Source organism: Haemorhous mexicanus, chromosome 5, assembly GCF_027477595.1.
Source record: "Haemorhous mexicanus isolate bHaeMex1 chromosome 5, bHaeMex1.pri, whole genome shotgun sequence".
NCBI lineage: Eukaryota > Metazoa > Chordata > Aves > Passeriformes > Fringillidae > Haemorhous > Haemorhous mexicanus.
This window is the reverse complement of record NC_082345.1, coordinates 15,820,788-15,840,534: the sequence shown is the minus strand read 5'-3', so window position 1 is coordinate 15,840,534 and position 19,747 is coordinate 15,820,788. Positions and strand designations below refer to the sequence as shown.

At 42.7% G+C, this 19,747-nt stretch overlaps 1 protein-coding gene across 2 annotated transcripts in view; it reads right to left on the bottom strand.

Annotated features, from left to right (window-relative positions):
- The window catches only part of STK38L (serine/threonine kinase 38 like), a 46,244-nt gene extending 45,984 nt beyond the window's left edge, over window positions 1-260 (bottom strand). Inside the window, exon 1 of one of the 2 annotated variants that reach the window (XM_059846058.1) lies at window positions 152-260. The gene's annotated coding sequence lies outside the window, so the exon portion shown is untranslated. The remainder of the gene's footprint in view (window positions 1-151) is intronic. The other variant, XM_059846059.1, reaches the window with a different exon arrangement.
- Between the last annotated feature and the right edge of the window lie 19,487 nt (window positions 261-19,747).

Sequence of the window (19,747 nt, the reverse complement as noted above, 5' to 3'; positions counted from 1 at the left end):
CCTGCTGCCTCACGGTGCGGGAGGAGGAAAGAGAGGAAACAGGGGGAAATTCCCAGTCTCCAGCGGCAGCGTGCCGGGGCTGTTTCCGCGGGCAGCGCCGGGGCGGAGGGTGCCCGGTTCCCCTCAGGACCCGGCTCGCCTCAGGACTCACCTACCGCCCGGTCCTAGTGCGGCGCCGCCCCCGCGCTAATGGCAGCGGGCGGGCCCGCGGCGGGGGCCGATGTTTACCCGCCGGCTCTCGCGAGAGCCGCGCGCCGCCGAGCCCCGCTCCGCCATTGGCCGCGCCCGCCGGCGCGCGCCGCCCGCCCTGCCCCGCCCCGCCCCTGCCCGCCCCGCCCCGCCCAGCCCCGTCCCGCGGCACCGGCAGCGGCAGCGGCAGCGGCGGCGGCGTCCGGGGCCGGGCGGGCGGAGAGCGGCGCGGAGCGCGGGTGCTGCTGCGCTGCTCCAGCCGGGCCATCCCAGAGCGCACGGGACAGGATTGTGTCCAGATGGTTCTGGAATATCCCCAGCGAGGGTGACTCGCCATCCTCTCCGGACTCGGTCACTGGCCAGGGGAGAACTTGTGCCTCCTGCCCAGGTGGAACCTCCTGGGCTCAGTCCCTGCCCGTTCCTCTGCTGCCATTGCTGGGCCCCTGGAGCAGATCCTGGGCCCTGCTCGGAGCCCTCCCTGCAGACAGGGACACCCAGGGCTGAGGGCCCCTCTCAGCCAGGGCTCCTCTCGAGGCTGGACAGCCCCAGCTCCCTCAGCCTTTCCCTGACAGAGATGCTCCAGGCCCTAAATCATCTCTGCAGCCTCCGCTGGCCCCAATCCAGGAGCGCCTCGTCCCTGCTGTGCTGAGGAGCCCAGGACTGGACACAGCACTGAAGATGTGCCTCCCAGGGCTGGGCAGAGGGACAGGATGACCTCCCTCTATCTGCAATCCATGCTCTTCCCAGTGCACCCTATGATCCTGTCCCTCCAGCTCAGCATAAACCTTGGCACTCAGCAAGCTCTGCCAGTCGGGACTCCCTGAAGGCTCATGGCTGTGACAGGTCTCACAGTCAGGAGTCAGGCTGGCCTCAGCTATGCAGAAGGCAAATCTGTGAGCTCACATTGGAGGAGTGACAAAGGACAATCATCTGCTCCCATCACAACATGGAGCATGTAGAAGTGAGGGAAAGTTTGTCTTGATGTCATCACTTGACTTGAGGAGAGTTGCTGATGAGGGCTTAACTGACAGATTTGATTTATTTTCCCTCATTAGTCTTTATGTAGAGATAAGGAACTTAGGAGTTCTGTGCACTAAAGCAGATTTGTTGTCCAGACCTCACAATTTCAGGATCCCCAGGCAGACACAGAGAATCCACCACCGACCTCCCAGAGCACTGTGAACCCACCTGCTGAGACCGGCTTTTGAAAGCATTAGGTTGCTAGGTTTGAAATAACAGAAGCCTAAATTTAGCATGTCTTAACTTGAATGAGGTGCAGGAGTGCTTCCTGATGAGACTGACTGTCCTTTGGGACATCTGAACTCAGGTCCCACGTTTGAAACCTGCAGAGGTTGTGTACTCATGTCCACCATGTTGGAAGTATGGACACATAACCCAGAAACAGAATTAGCAAGAAGGGAAAAGATACTCTACGATAAATAAATTCAAAATAAACTGGTTATAGATCTAGAAAAGTGGTATTTCACTAAAATTCTCTTCCCAGAGCAGAAGTCCTTAAAAATCTGTGTCAGTAACAGTGAGTGACAGACAACCCTACCCCCTAGCAGGAATGGGCACTGGTTTTGACTGGGGATTTTGGGTGTTTGTGAGCTGTAAGCTTTGATTTCAGTACCTTACTCCTGTCTGCTCCCCAAAGCTGCCACGGGGAAGTCGGGGGAGGCAAGGTCAGTCTGGGAGGGATGATGAGGCCCAGCTGTGACAATGGAAATTGAATGAATATTCACAACGTGACGTTCCAGTTCCTGCCTTGCTGCCTGAGCTCCTCTGGTGTGTCCTGCCAGCACAGCAGATGGCAAGCACTGAAGGGCTGTTGTGCCAGTGGAAAATTACTGAGTTTTGTTGGTCCTGTGCATGGATGTGTGAGGGGGGAAGTGGGGCAAACTTCCATTTATTTAATTATTTTCAAGAGAGAAAGGGAAACAAATGGCACCCTAAGACTAAAAAAATTACTGGCATATAAAGAACCAGTCTCTTGCTTTAGAGGAATGAGGCATGTCTGTTTGCATTTCGAGTTTTCTGTATGATTCCATATAATTTTCCTCATAAGTCAGTATTGTGAATTTTTCTAAATAAAAGTGAATTAAAAAGAGAAGCAGTATATTAATAAAAGCACTGGCTGTTGCTTAACAGACCTATGGAAAAACAAAGTATTTAATGTTTCTATTTTTATGTGGCTGTAAAAGTATTTATGTTAGCAGACATTCCATCAGAAAACACACACGGTTTATTTTAATTTTCTAATTTTAAATATATGTTCTTAACAGAGCTGTACACATAGAAGGTTATCTCACTGTTATAAAAGTCTGATTAATAGGTTCACCACTGTTGCAGTTGAAGTTAGTAGGCTGGTGCCTCATGAATATTGGAGCTTGTCCATAGTTTTTGAAGGTCTGCACACCTAAAGAAACTTACCACCAAATGCTCATCCTGAAATGAACCGTGGCAGAGCCACGCCAAGCAGATGAATTTGTTTGTTGTTGAAGGAGAGCAGACAAAAATACCTAAGGTTTTAACCCAAACTGGGACACAGTGTAACCAACAGCCCAATAAACTTTTATTTCTGTCTATTTCCAGAGTTAGCCATAATATAGGAATATAAGCACCTATTCACCGTGTAGAAGGGCAGCAGCTCTTTAAGCTGCCAGACAGAGGAGTTAGACAAACATTTTGAAACAGAATCTTTGCTCTGAGCATGCAAACTTCTGCAGGCTGCGTGCTGTGCCACTCCTGCAGGCTGTGACAATCCGCCAGGTTCCTGCACCCTCTGCTCCGGCTGCAGCAGCAGCAGGATCCACCCCGGGGCGCAGCAATTAAAGGCAAACACAAAAGCCCAAATACCTCTTGCCAAATTCCACCGAACCTCTGAAGCCTTCAGAAAACTCAGGGGAACGTCTGTGGCAAAGCAAAACAATGTTGTCCTCGTTATTGTCGTTCAGAGGAGGGAGAGCTTGTCAGAGAAAGGACAGTGATGTGAGGGTTTGACATTTCTTTCTTTGCAGTCGATTGGTATACCAAATCCAAATTGCTGTATCAGAGTCATGCTGGAGATGTCTCTTGGAAAGATTCAGAGGGGGTTTTAAACATGAAAGCTCCCTCTCAGCATCAGAAATAACCTAGAAATGTTTAATTCACAAGTAGTTTGAATCTAACTACTTAATCAACATTAAGGGATCAAGTCTGACTTTCCTTTCTTTCTTACTCTTTTCCTAATACAGCCCAGGTGCCTTTCTTAACAATAAGCCAGAAAAAGTCCAGAACACTTGAGATTGGTCAGAAAATAATGCAGAGCTGGGTAAGCATAGTGCAAGCAATTCAGAAACATTCCCACAAATTTTCTACTGGTTTATTAGGACCTTTTTAGCTGCTGTTGATACTACTTGTAATTCAGATTTTACTTGTAGCTTCTGGTCTGTCTGGATAACAGAAGTCTAGGGGGTTTTTTTATATTCAACAGGTAGAAAGCTAGGAAAAAAACCCAAGTGCTTTATTCTGTTTTATGACACTTTTGTGCTGCTCCACAATTCTGATAAGATTTCACACCTGCTGAGTGCACTGTAGATCTTTAGTGGCCTGATTTCAGTGGGGGACAGTAGTGAATCAAGTGTTCAGAAAATGCTGCAGCATGGACAAAAATGTATTTTCTGAATAGGTGGAATGCAAATTTAAAAGGAGGCACATATGGTCATACTTCATATACAGTGTCTTACAATTAAATGACACAGTTAAGATCTTGGGTCTGCAAACTCTTGAAGACTGAGACAACTCAGAAATTAATTTGGTTTATTCTGAGACCATTCATAGAAGTAACATTTGCTCACCCACTTGTTTCCTGCCATGCTCCATCTTCAGGAAATCATCATCAATATTCAAAAATACTTAACAACATCAGAATGTCTGCACTGGTTCAGAGCTGGGCTCTGTCTCAGTCACATTTCTGCCTTCCTGGTCATGGCCTGACATCTAGGGAAAAGGAAGAATGAAAAATATTCACAAAGGATTCCTTTAAAACCCTCTCACCCTTCACCTCTCCCAAATCTGATGTTTCTATCTAAATAATAACTTGAAGGGTTTTGCTCTTCCAAATGTTTGTGCAGTCTACTCTTAAAATCCTGGAAACTTCTCGTGTTCCCAGCACTTGGGACAGCCTGTTGAGTGAAATTCACCTCCTTTGGCTTGTCCTGAACCTGCTTCTGAGAGCATCTTGGTGTGGATCCTGAATTTGTTACCAGCACAGATGATGAACTGTCAATTCATGTCAATCCTAGCAGTGCTACTCTTTTTTTATATCCTGTTCCTTCTCAGTTTCCTTTATTTCTAGCCTGGAAGCCATTCCATACTCTCATCAGTCATGTTGAAATGTTGCAATTTCTATTACAATTTTGGAAGGAAAGGAACCAAAATTTCACCATTCAAAGTATGGACAAAACATTAATTTAACCAGGGTATATAATTTTTGCTACAGCTCTTAACCTAGAGGCAGAACACATCATTTGCTATGTCTCTTAAAAATAGAAAAAAGTTAAATTATGTCAACAAATAAGTAATATTAGTTCTGTTCTAAAAATGAAACAGTCTACCTCTGTTGAAACAGTCTACCTCTGTTCCATACAGGCCACCACAGACTGTTCTATATCCACACTCTTTCTGTGAAAGTTCTAGTTTATACTTTCCTGAAAGCCCAGAAAACTTTCTTTATTTAAATAGCATCTATGTCACAGGGAAACCATTTCTATTTCCATGTGTATAGTCTAAGGAACAAAGCAACTCATTCAGCTCTACAAAATCAAGTAAATTGGTATAGTCACCTTTTAGACTGTCAACTCATATCCTGAACATCTTAGCAACTCCCAGCAGCCCTTCCAAAACCAGGATTTTGCCAATTTTCAATACCATTGAAATTACTTCTTTCCTATGTAAGTAGTATTATTTTTTTAGTATGAATTTCTGGCTTGGCTGTGACTTTTGCAGGCAATTTGGAACCCACAGCATAGTTCTTCCTGGCACAGAGATACCAGATTCCTCAGGCAGGAGTTAAGGATGTGACAAATTTGATTTGTTTTGTAAGCAATTAAAATATTTATAGCTGAGTTCGCTTAAACAACGTCATCTCTTAAAATATTATTCCTGGATTCTCCTTGGACAAAATCCTTGGTGGACCTGCAAGAGACATATTTAGTACATGATCTTTTTCCATAAACAAAGAAACATGGAAAGTCTGGAACAAAACAGTTAATGAATACACTAACTAATAATACTATTTTTAATCAAGGAAGCTCAGTATTATTCATCAGTTAGCACAGTCAGCATTGTCCTTTCTTCAACTTCCAGAGAAAAATGAAGGTGACAATTTTCCCAGTCAATCCCAAGGATACAAAATAATATACTAAACAAAATTACTTGTGATTTCCAGACATCTTATTCTTAGTCTATTTGATCTGTTCTTGCACTGGGTTCAGCAGTGATCCTATGCTTTTTTCTTCTTACCAAAGATTCTCTGCAGATTCTTTGCTAAATCCATTGTTTTTTTTCTCATTATCTCAAGACATGGAAGATCACTGTGTGTTGCAAGCTTAACCACAGTCTGTCTTCATACTCAACGTTTTCTTCCTATATGGTGGTCAAGTGCAGCTTTTCTGTCTGACATAAAGCTCTCAAAATAAATTAGGGAAAAAGGAAACTGGAACAAGATGTAAACACAATGATGCAACTTGCTGTTACATTCTGTTCCCTGTTTTTCCACCCTAATGCATCTATTTTAGGGCCTGATACTGAAGTCCCAGTGAACACAGCTTGTGGAAGAGCCTATGGAGAGGATGTTCTTGCTTGGAAGGGCTGGCTGGCATCACAGCACCGTGTAGCTGAGACAGGAGAACCAAGGACAGCCAAGCAGGCACAGCAGGCACAGAGACTGACCAACCTGACTGGAACTGGAGCTGCCACATCTTGTGATGTAACTCAGAACACAACACTTCAGTCACAGGGCACAGTCTGGCTCTGGTGCCACAGAATGGGGCTGAAGTGACAAGCTCTCCCTCTTGGTATCTCATGGATTGATGGTCAGTTGCAGGAGAGTCAAAACCTGTGATTCCAGAGCCTGTAGTTCAGTGTATGGAGCCAATATGGGAGGTAAGAGGGTGGATTACAAGGAAATGAGATAACTCTCAGTGGGGCTGTGAAGCACTTCTGGAACCCTGAAAGGTTTGTGCAAAAAGGACTGGTGTAAGTTTAAACCATAAGCTTTGTGGTCATGCTCCATTGCTCCATTGCTGACATGAACAATCCAGCTGTACCTCAGAGGAGCTGCATGGAGGGAGGAGATTTTGGCGAGGGAAGAGATCAGAGCAATGGTCAGAGATAACCTGAGAAAACCACAGGTCCAAGGATCAAGGAGTCTCAAGAGCAGGGCTGCTGTTTCCATGGTGGAAGAAGCAAGAGATTACTGGGAAGAACTTGGAAGGTTTTTCTAACCCAAAGTTAAGCTAATCCAAGGTTAGGGAAGCACTGCAAATCCTTAAAGGCTCAAAAATCTTAAATCAGCTCTCCCCTCCTAAACTTTCACAAAATTCACAGAACCATGAGTCTGGAAAAAAAACAAGATGATGGTGATGAAATCCCAGGATTTAGGCAAGTTCTTTAGTTATTTAATCTTTTGTGCCCTGTTGCCCCACTACTCTCCATTTCAATGGAATAATTGAAAGCCTGAAAAACTCCATCCTAACTACTCCCACAGATATGCAACCCCTGCTCTGCTGCGTTCTTGATTTACACTTCCAGTCCTTTCACTCTCTGTCTTCCAGCTCCATTGTCTAGAGCCTGCCCTTTTTCCTAAATCCACTTAGCAGTACCTGACTGTTCTACTACATTTCCCCAACCACTGACAACCTGGCAGAGGTCCTCCTCTGTTTCCAGGGTGTGTGAAGCATGTTCTTGTCATGCCTTTCATCACTGGTTCTTCTTACTGAGCAGGATAGGGGGTGTTCTCCATGTTGTTTGCTGTTTGTTAACATCAAAAGTCTGTTCTGGATTTTTAATGCTAATCTGATCTTCAGTGACAAAGTGGTAGGAAGGACATTACTCCAACCTAGGCAGCAACCAGTAAACTTTGGTTCTGCTACACAAAGAGAGAAAGAAAACTCTTTGCAGAACTAGAGCTGTCAGCCTTTGAAGTCTGGGTATTTCTCACACATCAATGAAATGCAGGGAAAATCTTCAGGGTTAAAAAAATGATAGTTCTCATTTTGGCAAATGTCAGTTCTGAAATGAGCTGGCTTTTCAAACTGGCTTAGCTACCTTTAACACCTAATGTGAAGCAGGAGATTCTAGGCAAAACATTTCAAAACCAAAGCGTAACCAATTCTCATTTGAAATGGGGGTTTAAGAGCCAGTTTTTTATGTGTCACACAATCCCTATGAATATACAGAAAATTAACCCATTTTTTAGGAGAAGATTAATTGTTTTGCTGGTGAAGTCTTAATAAGCTATCAAGAATCAGTTCTCAGTTGACCAAAATATTTTGGGATCCCTGTCCATTTATCTGTCCTAGTTACAAATGCATCCACGCACAGTCTGTAACTGAATCTGGCACATGAAGATATGAGTGTACTGGCCTAGGCAGCAAAATCTCTGGCATTCTGAAGTTTTAATGTCAATAAAGAATATGTACCCTCTCCCATTTATCCCAAAAGTGACCCTCTGAAGGTTTCCAGATGAAGCACTAACTGCTCTGACAACTTCCCAATAGCTCTGGAATTCCAGCAAGAGTTTTCAAAGGTTACTAAGGAGATGGACTGGTCAGCCATTGCATCTGTAGGTCAAGCCTCTGTGAAATTGAGATGATCTCCCCGTGAAGACCAACCTGCTAAATGGGATGACATTTTGGAGGCTCACCTGTGTTGCAGGCAGAGTTTGCAGTGATACCATGTGCCCTGCTTAGCCTAGAGATCCGTTCAGACAGTTTTATGCCGTTTTTCACAGTAAAAAAAATAATTATGTAAACATACTGTAATTTCCTTTTTGCTCCTTTTCTTTGTGGAACTTGCTTTTGTTGCCGTCCTTTTTCACTACCAAGGTAATTGCAAGCATAAATTCCATAAGTAGCCTTTTCACTTTTAATATACCACAACTGCATCCTGGAATATAATGATCTAAGCACAGTCTCCATCTGCAGAAGAGAAGAAAGTGATTTCAAGCTAACAAAATAGCTACAAACTTAATGCAACCTCACACTTGTTTAGACTACTAATGAGGGAGAGCAGGGAAAGGAAAACAATTCTGTTCCATTCCACTATCTTGTGGGCTTGGATCTTTAAATGAAAATAATCCAATTAATTGTCACAGCATGAAGAAAATAGTTGGATCTGATAAAAAAAGAGGCAGAACCCTTAAGAAAAAAAAACTATGTTTAAGGTCTTAATTTAAGCCAGCAAAAGATCTGGTTCCCGTGGAGCGATTCCAGTGCCTTCTGTGCATTGTCCCTGAATGGGTCCAATGTCACAGAGAGATGGAGCAGCCAGCTTGGGCTCATTACACTGCACCAGCAGGACCAGTTCTGTAATGCTGGATCTCTCACTGTCCTGTTGGATGGAATTCTTGTGGAGCCCTCAGGAGCACAGAGCTCTGTGCACCAATGGAAGCAGAGCAGGTAATTAAGCCTGCAGTGCTCGAGCCTGCTGTGGAGAAAGGCCACGGGGTGGGGGGCCCAGGGAAGAAAAGCTTTTTAAAACTGCATCAAACATCAAATCCCAGAACTCTGTTCTTACGCTCCCAGTTCCCAGTCAAGGATCTGCCGCATTTTTCAGGAATTACTGCGATTGAGATGCACAGGCAATGAGCTGCCAGCAGGGTGGCAGTGGAGCTGGAGCTGCCAAAGCCATTTCTCAGTCTCTCCAAAGGAGCAGAATGTTAATCAATGTACTCATTTTTCTCCTTCCACTGTAATTAGCCATGCATGACCACAGCTTGACCACCTGAGTTAACTCAAAACTGTGGAAAAAAATCAGTGTACTCAGAAGGATTACTGACCAAAGAGAGTAGCTATGGAAGGACAAGGAGCAGTCAAATACCTGGCCTGGTTTGATGGGGGTCAAAGCAAACAGTCAGATGGTAGGGAGTGCAGACAAACAGGTGTAAGCATGGACAAAAACTCTCTTGGGTTTCTATGGTTTAACTAGTCTCCTGTCTCCCTGGGACAGCAGCACTCCTTAGTAAAAAACACAGCTCCAAGGCTATTTCCAAAGAGATTGCATATATTAGAGTTCTTCCACTAGCTGGAAATATTTCATCAGCTGAACAAACTAGGAAACCCTGCTCTTTAATGAGACTCCTGTCCTCCATCCAGAGAAGCTGGGGCTGCCCCATCCCTGAAAGTGTCCAAGGCCAGGCTGGATGGGGCACTGAGCATCCTGGGATAGTGGAAGGTGACCCTGCCCATGGCAGGGGGGTTTGAATTAAATGGTTTTTAAGGTCCCTTCCAACACAAACCACTCTGTGATTCTTTTCCATACAGAGGTGGGGGACTGACTCACAGAGCAACTGTAAAATCACAACTGAAACCTTGATTTCTGCACCTTAAGTACTGGCTACTAAGAAAACATCATGGCAGTAAATATGGAGAGGAAAAAATGTGTTGAAAGCAAACAGCAATCAAATTCTTCAGAGAAGCTGGACAAATTTATCATCAGAAGAAAATATTCCAGAAGTGAGCAACTGGTCAAATAGTTGAAGGGGCAAAAGAATATCTTAACTCACTTTTCATAAACATTTGTTGCAATAAATAAGACCTGGAAATGTACAACAACATGATAACATAAAAAATGGCAGAAATAGCACCACATTTTGTTTACCTCCTAGCATAAATGGAATTACTTTCTAAATTCCCTTCTAGATCTGTCAGTGCCTGTGAACCTGGAGCACAGCAACACTGGCTGGCAGGGACTCTGCAAATCATTATGTCCAAACACCCACTTGAACTGGGGTTGCCACCAACTCACAGGTTGTCTTGTCTAGCAAGGTTCTGAAAACATCCCAGGCTGTCAACTGCAGTGTTTTCCCATCCTCCCATCAAAAACATATCCTAGTGTCCAATCTGGACTACCCAGAACAGTTCATGGCCTCCACATCTTCATGTACCATCTTACAGTGCTGAGAATTTGGCTCTTCTTTGGCTTGACATTTTTGTAGCTCCTCTCCAAGCAAGTTTTGCTTTCTTTTTAATTCAACATTTTTAAATGATTATGCTACTTTACAGAATGCCAAAGGTACTATGTGATCCTCTTTGTAACTGGCAGTGGGGAATGGGTCTCTACACAAAGAGTATTTGTTTATCCTGTGGTTGCAGGAGGAGCACAGCCAGTGAGGTCCAAGGACATCAGTCAGAGAGAATAGAATAAAGAGATCCAGAGAAATTTGTTTTTCTTTAGGATGAAATGCCTTATTTTCATTTTGAGGCATTTGTATTTTATATTACAAATTTATTAATCAACTGGTAAACATTTCAACCTCATAGCTGTGACTGTGAGTTGCTTCTGCAGCTGAAAATATTCAACCAGCAGTGACCATCAAGAGGTGCTGCTTCTTTACTGTTCCCTGAAAGGTGCATTGGCTGTAATCTCTGATAGCCCTGAGCATATCTGAAAAATCATTTTTCTACACATATGCCTATGGATATTGTAAGAATCATGCTTCTCTCAGCTTCTGGGATCACCTGGAATCTTTGTGGAGAGCTCTAGGGCTGGTGCAATGTATTCCTTTTAAACCATCTGGCTGAGAGATGTTTTTTTCCCCTAGAAGTTGTACTGGAGCCTGAGCTCTTGATGGCACACTGAATGTTGCATAGATTTAGTCAGGCCTTTTATTGCCCTTTACTGCCCATTAGAGGTTTTCTGGCACTGCATGCTGGCACTGAACTGCGGTCAGTGTGTTTCTTAGGCTGCTCCTGAGAATGGCTTTGCTCTCATCTAGTCTCATCTGATTTTGCTTTTTTAGATGATTTTTTGTTAGACAACATCAGTTGCTGCCAAAACAGGCATGAAACATACAAAGCAGTAAGCAGGTATGTAGGTGAAACATTTTGTGAAAGTGGGCTTCACTGAATCCTTCTGTACCCTGAGGTTTGGGGTGCTTTGGGCAAAATCCAAAGCTGTGGCTCTCTAAGTTCAGGTGTAGTAATAGAAGTTTTATCACAGGAGATGCTGATCAGAGTGTTCTGCTTGTTCCTTCCCTCTCTGTAAGGACCTATTTTATTGAAATAATGTTAAAGTAATTCCTTACATTCCTCTAAAAAATATTGGTGAAACTGAACACTGCAAGCACCTCTGCTTTCCCCTCATTCAAGAAAAAATCTATTCCAAGCAGGTTTTTTTTATGCTTCTTCTGCTCCGGTTTGTCACACTAAGCCACACCATTAATTTTAGCTAAGTGATCACTACTTTTGTGCTTTTTGGAGCTTGCTCTTTTATATCCATTCTTCATTTGATTTCAAGCTCACATGCTGTATTTTGCATGTAATTCATAGTCTACCAGCTACATGAACAGAGCTAATCCTGTCAAAGTACAAACTATCACTACATTTTAAATAATTGTCTGCAGCCTGGCCCAGGATTTCTTTACTATTCTTGATTAGGTAAAAAGATGAAAAGCTACTTCTTTTGCCAGTAAAAATCACATTTCAGTAGATGGACTTTTAAAAAGATCATGATGTAGCACTACTAAACCCAAGAAGGCAGAGCTTATGCCATTGTGTTATTACCTTGTCCAGTTGTGCCATTCCCCTGTCCAAGAACTATTTTGAATCAAGTAGAATCGAAAAAAAAAAAAGTCACTTAAGAACTCTTGGAAAATAGAACATTCACCAAGGAATAATTAATAAGTAACCTACTGATAAAGCTGCTTCATGCTTCAAGTCTTACCACATCTGGTCTAGCAATTTTAACTTATCTAATGGTAAAACTTCCTGGTTTTGTTTTAAATTGCTGCAATTTCTTCCCCTTATGTCTAAAGCAGCAGGCTATGCCTTCTGCAAGCCAGAGCAAGTGGCCAAATGTCCCAGTTCTTTGTGGAGCAGTGGCAAGTCACTTTTAGTACAGTAGCTCTGGAGCTGCCACATCTTCTCCAGGCACACACTTACCTCATGGAGCAGATAAATACAAGCACAGATAAAACAGGGCAAATGGCTGGAGATCTGCAAGATTAACATGTTATTGGTAAAACAACATCATCTGTGAGCAGGAGAGGGTCCCAGAGACTGGATGGCTGCAATGGCATGAAGCAGGTGACATATTTCTGCTGCTCTTGCCTATAATGCTACTCTGAGGTGTGTAGTAACTTCATGAGACAATCAGGAATAAAAACAATACGTGCCTCTCAATTAAAAATGTCAGCCAAGACTACAACCCCTTTGCTTGTGAAAATTTAATCACATCCTTCTTCAAGTGACACCTCTGAACAAATTTGGGGATCTGCCAGGAAAGGGAGTCCTTAGAGAGACAGCTCCCAAACATGAGCGATTGACAAAAGTTCAAGCAATATTTAAATCAGGCACTGAGACTCTCAACCCAGTTTCTTAATCTCTCTTAAAAACACTCCCTTCAGCAAGACTCCTGATTAGTGCCAAAATAAGATATTTTCAGGTAAGGTGTTCAGAGAAGCAAGCACCATCCACATCATTGTCAATGACAGAACATGGCAGCACTCACCCAGTTCCAGTTCCCAGCTGAATTTCAGTCCTACACTGTTGAACTCAAGGGATGCTGCTCTTCTTATCCATTGTCACCTCTGCCTTCTTATTCCTTCTTATTGCAGTGAGGTTGTCCCCTTGTGGCACCACTTGTGGGATGAAGCCTCCCTGACTTTTGTGCTCGTGTGAGGTTTTGGCTTTAGTGACAGCTGAGGGCAGCAACCACATTGCTCACACCTTGCCTCTTCTCTCTCATTAATGGCTTTTGTCACCACAGGATCTCTTCCTCCAGTTATCCTTCAGAGGGGAAAGGACCCTGTTAATGTCACCTGTCTTCTCTTGTGTGCACTCTAATGATGACATTTGAATTAAAAATACAGAGAAGGACTATGTTGTCAGGAAAGTTGACTACTAGAATGACTAGAGAAGTAAGAGCAAGCCAAACTGCAGGTCTTGTTGAGCTAGGGTGCTTGAAATAAAGGGAATTAGAGATGCAATAAGTTGTTGGTGATTTTTAGATAATATCTATCTTGCCAACAGGAGGTGATTTATCTTATACTCAATACCAATCCTATAAACACACAACAAGAGGAACTTTTTAAACTTTACCTGAGTGTGGGAAGAAACATGACCAGCATTAAGGAAATTAGCAGGAAATTTCTCAGGAGCTGTGATAAGGGACAGCTTTTTAAAATGCCTGTGTGTGCATGTGTGTGCATTCATGTGTATTTGAAGGAATCAGTTTACCAAAAAAAGTATCTATCAAAATCCCAGTGGTGGTGGAATGAAGTTTGACTCACACTCCTTAAGAAGGGTGGAGTGTGTGGATTCAGACCAGGCCCTTTGCTTTATGTATTTCTCCATTTGGTTTTACTCTATGAGTCACAAAGTACCTAAAAATTCACAGATGAAAAGGCTGAGAAATAGCACATCTTTTTTATGATCAACTGAACCAATTTACCATCCCAGACAGAAAGGACAATAAAATGAAATTAAGAGTCTAACCTTTTACTGAAGCTACTTCATGTAATCCTCATTCAGTTAGGGAATATGAACTGTTCTAGAAACCACCAAGAAACATGAAGTCATCTGTAAAGAAACATGAAGTCATTTGTAGAAATCTCAGATTCTTACATCATCTGTCTGGACAGAGATTTATTGCTGCTAAAATTTTGTGCTGCAGAAACACAGCATAAATAAATCATCATTTACCTTGTCAATAGCTTTAATAGGAGAGGGAACAGGCTGGAAATTTTTCTGGATGTAGTGATACTCCAAAAGAAGATCTGAGACTGGAGTGTTATTGCCATTAGGAATAACAATATTTACTTGTCTCTTGTAGGGAAGGTCAGGATCAGACCTGCATTACAAAAAAAAAAAAAAAAAAAAAAAAAAAAAAAAAAAAAAAAGCAGAAAGGACTTGAAAATTCTGCTTTGTGTCATTCCTTGTGGATGTTGCCACCCCTCTGGCTGCCAGAATTTCTCGTGAGGCTACAGAGAGTGTTCCTCATTCACACCAATGGAAGTGACTGATAACCTCCAGCTTGTGCCAAAAAGCAGCACACTGGGAGGATTATTTATGCTGAAATATTTGTGAGGCCTTTGCAACTGGAAGTACAATATAAATTCTGTATACTGTTGGTTAAGTGTGTTGAGCTCTTTGCACTGTTGAGGAACTGCAGTTTACAATGTGTCCTGTCTTTATGGGGGAGTGATTTTAAAAGATTTTCTGTTCTCCTCCTTGTTACAGTGTTTAAAGTAGTTACTGTGTAATTCTGCAAAACAACATGACTGTAATTTTAAGGTTGGTAAGATGGGAGTTTGTACAACCACAGCATTACTAGCTCATCTGCGGTCTCATATTTACTTTCCATTTCTTGCTCTTATACTATCCCTTGACATTTTGTCATCTTTTTGAGTATTTCCTTACTGATTGGGGATTTTGGTCCAGAAATGTATTCCTTTCTCTAATTTTAAAGAAGATTGGATAGGCATTAGTGGGTTTTTTCCCCTGTGTGATACCTCTGCTTTTCATTATACTCATTAAAAACTACACCCTACATTTAATTTTCCTTAAGTTGTATTCCTGGAACTCTTAATTCTGCACTCCCTTCAATATAGTTTACATTTCTGACATTTTTTAATCGTCTGGGTGTTTAACAACCACAGTCAAATACCCCTCAGTTTCCTCCCAAGAAGACTTAAAAACCCCTTCAAAAAGAAGTAGAATTTGTTCCAAAAGAAATCTCCAGTAAGGAACCGAAAACAAGCCTTGCTATTTCTAATGTCAAGCTATTTCACATCTGCTTTTACATCAGAAGAGAAACTAAAGTGAAAACACTCAGCGTCTTTCCTGTTTGCAGGCTATCTTTAGAAGGGAGCTCAAGGCTGGAATGGGTAGAGTGGCCCTGTATTTATTGATCTCACCTCAGTTGTCACCTGTCAGCTATAAAAGCTCCTAATGTATTAGAGGGAAATGCTTCAAATGCAACATGGGGATTTTACAGCAAGAAAATGGCTTTAACTGAACCTTGGGAATTGCATCATTAAGAAACAGTCTCAATGCAGAGGTCACAGTAATAAACTGATAATTCCTTATATTTTTTTACTGCATCAGAGCTGAGAAATGGAAGCTGCATGACTAAGGATTTATAAAACCAATCTTGTGGTGACTGCAGTCTTTAAGCTAAAGAAGGAATTTATGCTGCGTGCTCATATTCACAGACACTCAGTTTCTCTATTATGGTTTCAAATGTTAGAAAAAGTGAAGCTGTGGACATGAGATTTGTAAAATTTTTCTGTTGGCTTTACAAACTGTGGGACACTGACCTGTAAATGTGTTTCTGCACTGCAGTACATGGACATTGGAAAATGAGATTCTGAAGGAAATGCAGAGAAGCATGCCCAAGGTGAGCGCCCAAAGTCAGTGCAGAGATTAAGAAGGTGATTCTCTGTGTGCTCTCCTTCTGCATAAACTCCCCTGTTGAGTCTGGTGCCTAATCCAGGTGAGCTCCTGGCATATTAAGGAAAAGGAAAAAGCCCAAACCCAAAGAAAAATTGCATCCTATTTCAGCTGCATGTTAAGGCAATTGTTAAGGCAGATAGACACTTAAAAACCCACAAATTTACTGGTTTGCAGTGGGGTTGTAAAAATAAGTCTCCTAATGCCAGTCTTGCTTGTGTTTTGGTCTGTGCCTCTCTTGGTTTCCATTGTGGAGGTTGCTTCCATTTGTATCCCTCATGAAAATATGGGAGCAAAGAACTGTCCTTTTCCCAAGGAAACGGAGAACAGCAGGGCAAAAGGCACAGAAGGCTGCAACTTAGAATCTGTGTTCCCACCTGTGACAGGTTTTTTTGTGACCAAATATTTATCAAAGGCAGGTAAAGCACATCCATTTTCATCCTGTGTATGGTTCAGGGTTTGATTTAATTGTTTTCCTGGAACCAGAGCTGAACAAGCCAGAGCCAGTTTTGTCTTGCAGGCACCTCAGGGCTAAAGTGCAGATTGAGCATTCCTGTGTTTCTTTACAGGTAAATACAGGTGTGCCAGGAATTCATGGGTGCAGAAGGAAGTACCCATAGCCCCTACAAGCAAGGGAGGGAAGCTCTCTTAGGAAGCTTTGCCCTTGTCTGGATTCTCTGTTCAAGGCATTTCATGGGAGGTGTTCCACAGGTGAGCACTCGCTCCAGTTCTGATGCCAGCAGATCAGCAAATCCCACATGGAGCAGTGCAGACCTATGGCATGTGATCTTACCCAGAATAAAACCAGGTGTGTTTGAAACCTGCACTTTTCAGACTTGCAGGCTGAAGAGCATTCCCATCAAACACAAAATTCAAGTAGACAGAGGAGATCCTTCAGGGACTGGGAAGACCTCAGGAGGTAACAAAATTGGACTGGGCTGATCAGCCCCTCAAAACATGGTGCTTCCAATATTTGAAAGCTGATTCTTGACAAAAATTGTCTGTATCAGGGAAAACCCAAAAGACTAGATGGATCTTATGGACCTTTGTGAGTATTATAAAAAAACTGTAGCTTCTTGTGGGTTGCTGGCTCATGGTTTGGGATGAAATCTTTAAAGGGAGGATGCATGTTCATTAAGATATATTAACACTGGGGAGCCAATGCTTTTTCTGCAAGGTATGAACTCTCAGCCAAGCTTGCTCTTTGCTTTGTTCTGGGTTTTAGAGTGCTATGGTTTACTAGCACAGGAGCTCCATGCACTTTATTCTTCTTGACAGGATTTTTTGGGTTACTGAGTATTCCACATGAGATCAGGCATTCCTATGACCTCAAAAAATCAGCTGAATCAACTGAAAATGTAACCTTGAGCATAACAAGAAGCACTAGTGTATGATGAACTTGTGAGAGCTGGATCCATATGTGAGAGCTTGATCTCTTGGCAGTGTGTGTTGTCAGGGACCAGAAGAAAACACCCAGCCTAAGATGTGTGTGCAGACTGTGATTAAACATCTCAGTATCTCTCCACAGGTCCTCTATGCTTAGATTTGATTCACTCTTCCCCTATGCCCCTTATGAAAATGGGAGCAGTTTTTACAGTAATGTGATGATGGCAAAAGGGTCACCTTGTGGGCTGTTTGAACCTCACCACTGGAGAGCAAATCCAAGAAAAGCAGACAAAAGGCAAAGGCTTCCCTGCGGTTGAAAGGTTCAGCTTTGTGAATGCTGATGCAGACCTATATTGTTTGCACACTTGCTAATTAATGGTGTTTGTCTAGTTGTCTCACTAGACTAATGGTTAGTTTTACTCTGTAAATAAGACAATCTGTGGTTATAGCAGAACAGAATCTCTCACTGTGAGTTTGTCAAATAAATGCAGATTGTGAAATACAAATATCTACTCTGCCTTGCGAGCAAAAGCCTGCATTGTAATTGTGCAAAGAGTTGTCTGGTTGGGCAAGAAACCTCCTGTGAAACACACAGAGTTGAGAAAATACAGGTAGTGAATTTGAAATCCATGAGTAATTTCAGACTTGGTTACATCCAGCTGGTTTGTGTTGCTGAAGGCATCATTGCTTTCCCAGAGTAGGATGGAAGGACAGAGTTATGGGGTAGATCACCCAGCATTTGTCTGATGAGGTGTTGGGTGCACAGCCCTCAGAGCCTGCTGCAGACCAAGAGGTTCCTTGGGATAGGGACCATAGGAAGCAAATATGGCTTTGCAGTGAGGGGGTAAGGATGGTAATCCTGGAGTAAGAGTAAGGCAATGCCATAAAATTGTGCTTGCTTATATGTTATGATGATGCTAATTTATATTTTATGATGACACACTGCCTCTGCTGACTGCTTCATCCTTAGGAGAACTTAGCACCCACAAGCTCCTGTGGCTCTTGCAAGTGGTTGTGAGTAGGTGTGAGCTGAGGACCTCTCCCCCTTCACCCTGAAAGGCAGCTCACAGAATTACTCCAGACACATGGTGCTTTAGTTGAGAGAAATTCCATCTTCATGTGGCAGCAGCCAAAGTTGCAGTGCAGTTGCATGTGTGCAAAAGGACTGATCACTTCCAGTGGCTGGGAGTTCAGAAGGTGCCTCAGAAAGCTCATGAGTAGCTTTATGTTCACTCCAGGCTTTTCCTGCTCTGCTCCTCTGTGCTGGCTCTGTGGCACAGAGCAGAGCACTGCTCATATCTCCCTGCTACCTGCTGCTATGGCCTGTCTTGCACAACATCCTTAATTAGCAGAAGCATGAGAATGAGACAACACATGAAATTGCTGATGTGGATGAGTATTTCACAGACATTTCTCTTTCAGTCAGTGAGAAGAGCAAACTGAAGATGTGTCAGTGTACTCACAACAGCAACACTCAGGATGACCATGCACGTGATTAAGCAAATTGCTTTCAGGGAAGTGACTCATTGCTTTGGGTTTGCTTTCTTATTTTTTTTCTTGCATTATACCTAATAAGCATATAAATGTATTTTTGTTTACGGATGGCTCTGGGACAAAAATACACATTGTGTGCATCATCAGTTAAGTAATCCATGTCTGCCTTTATCCAAGGGTGCAGGCATCAGGAAACTGAAAGAACTGAAAGATGACCATCATGTAAGAATTATGTTTCAGTGTCTCCTCATATTGAGTCAGGTCATTTTGATGGAGGATAGCTTCTGGGAGATTGTTCTCCCTGAGCATCTCTTAGAAGTTGTGGGAGTCAGCATGTCTTGCCTTGCTGTGTTTATTCTGAAGTACTCAGACCTCTCTTGTCCTGTTGTTCTTGTTAATTTGTTAATGGATAATTGATTTCAAGGGAGAGGAAAGTTTCCTGTTCATACTCAACTTTACAATCCTGCCTGCCTGGATATGCAGGATGGCAAGATAGTGGCTCCCAGATCCTATTTCTGATCTTCCACCTCCTCCCAGTAGGTATCTGATGTCCTGGTTTACCATGTGCCCCAGCCAACAATTATGCCTGAGCAAGTCAATACTGAACAGATGTTATCAGGTGCAGATTAACATCTCAGTTCTACTGGATTCAGGGACTTATGTGCTCTTCAAAAGCACACAGCCAGTGACTGTAGAAGAAAGCTGGCTTTTTGTTTATTTTCCCCCACTAACCAGGAATAGAGAGGTGCAAATTTAACATCCTGCTTTATCTAAAACTTCCTGCGTGGTCTGCAACATGGCATTAGTTGAATTTGCTTTTGTCTGTAAAGTAATAATGTTTCACTGCCATTTGTGCCCTTGAAAGTCAGCCTTCAGTTCACTGGGCCTCTGTAGCCATTTGCAAGTTGTTTCAATGTAGGAGCACGGGACAAGTGTTAGAAATCCTCTCTGCTTAAGAATTCTCTGCTTAAGAACATTAAGAAGCATTTCAGTACTCATAAAAGTGAATGCTGAGCAAAGG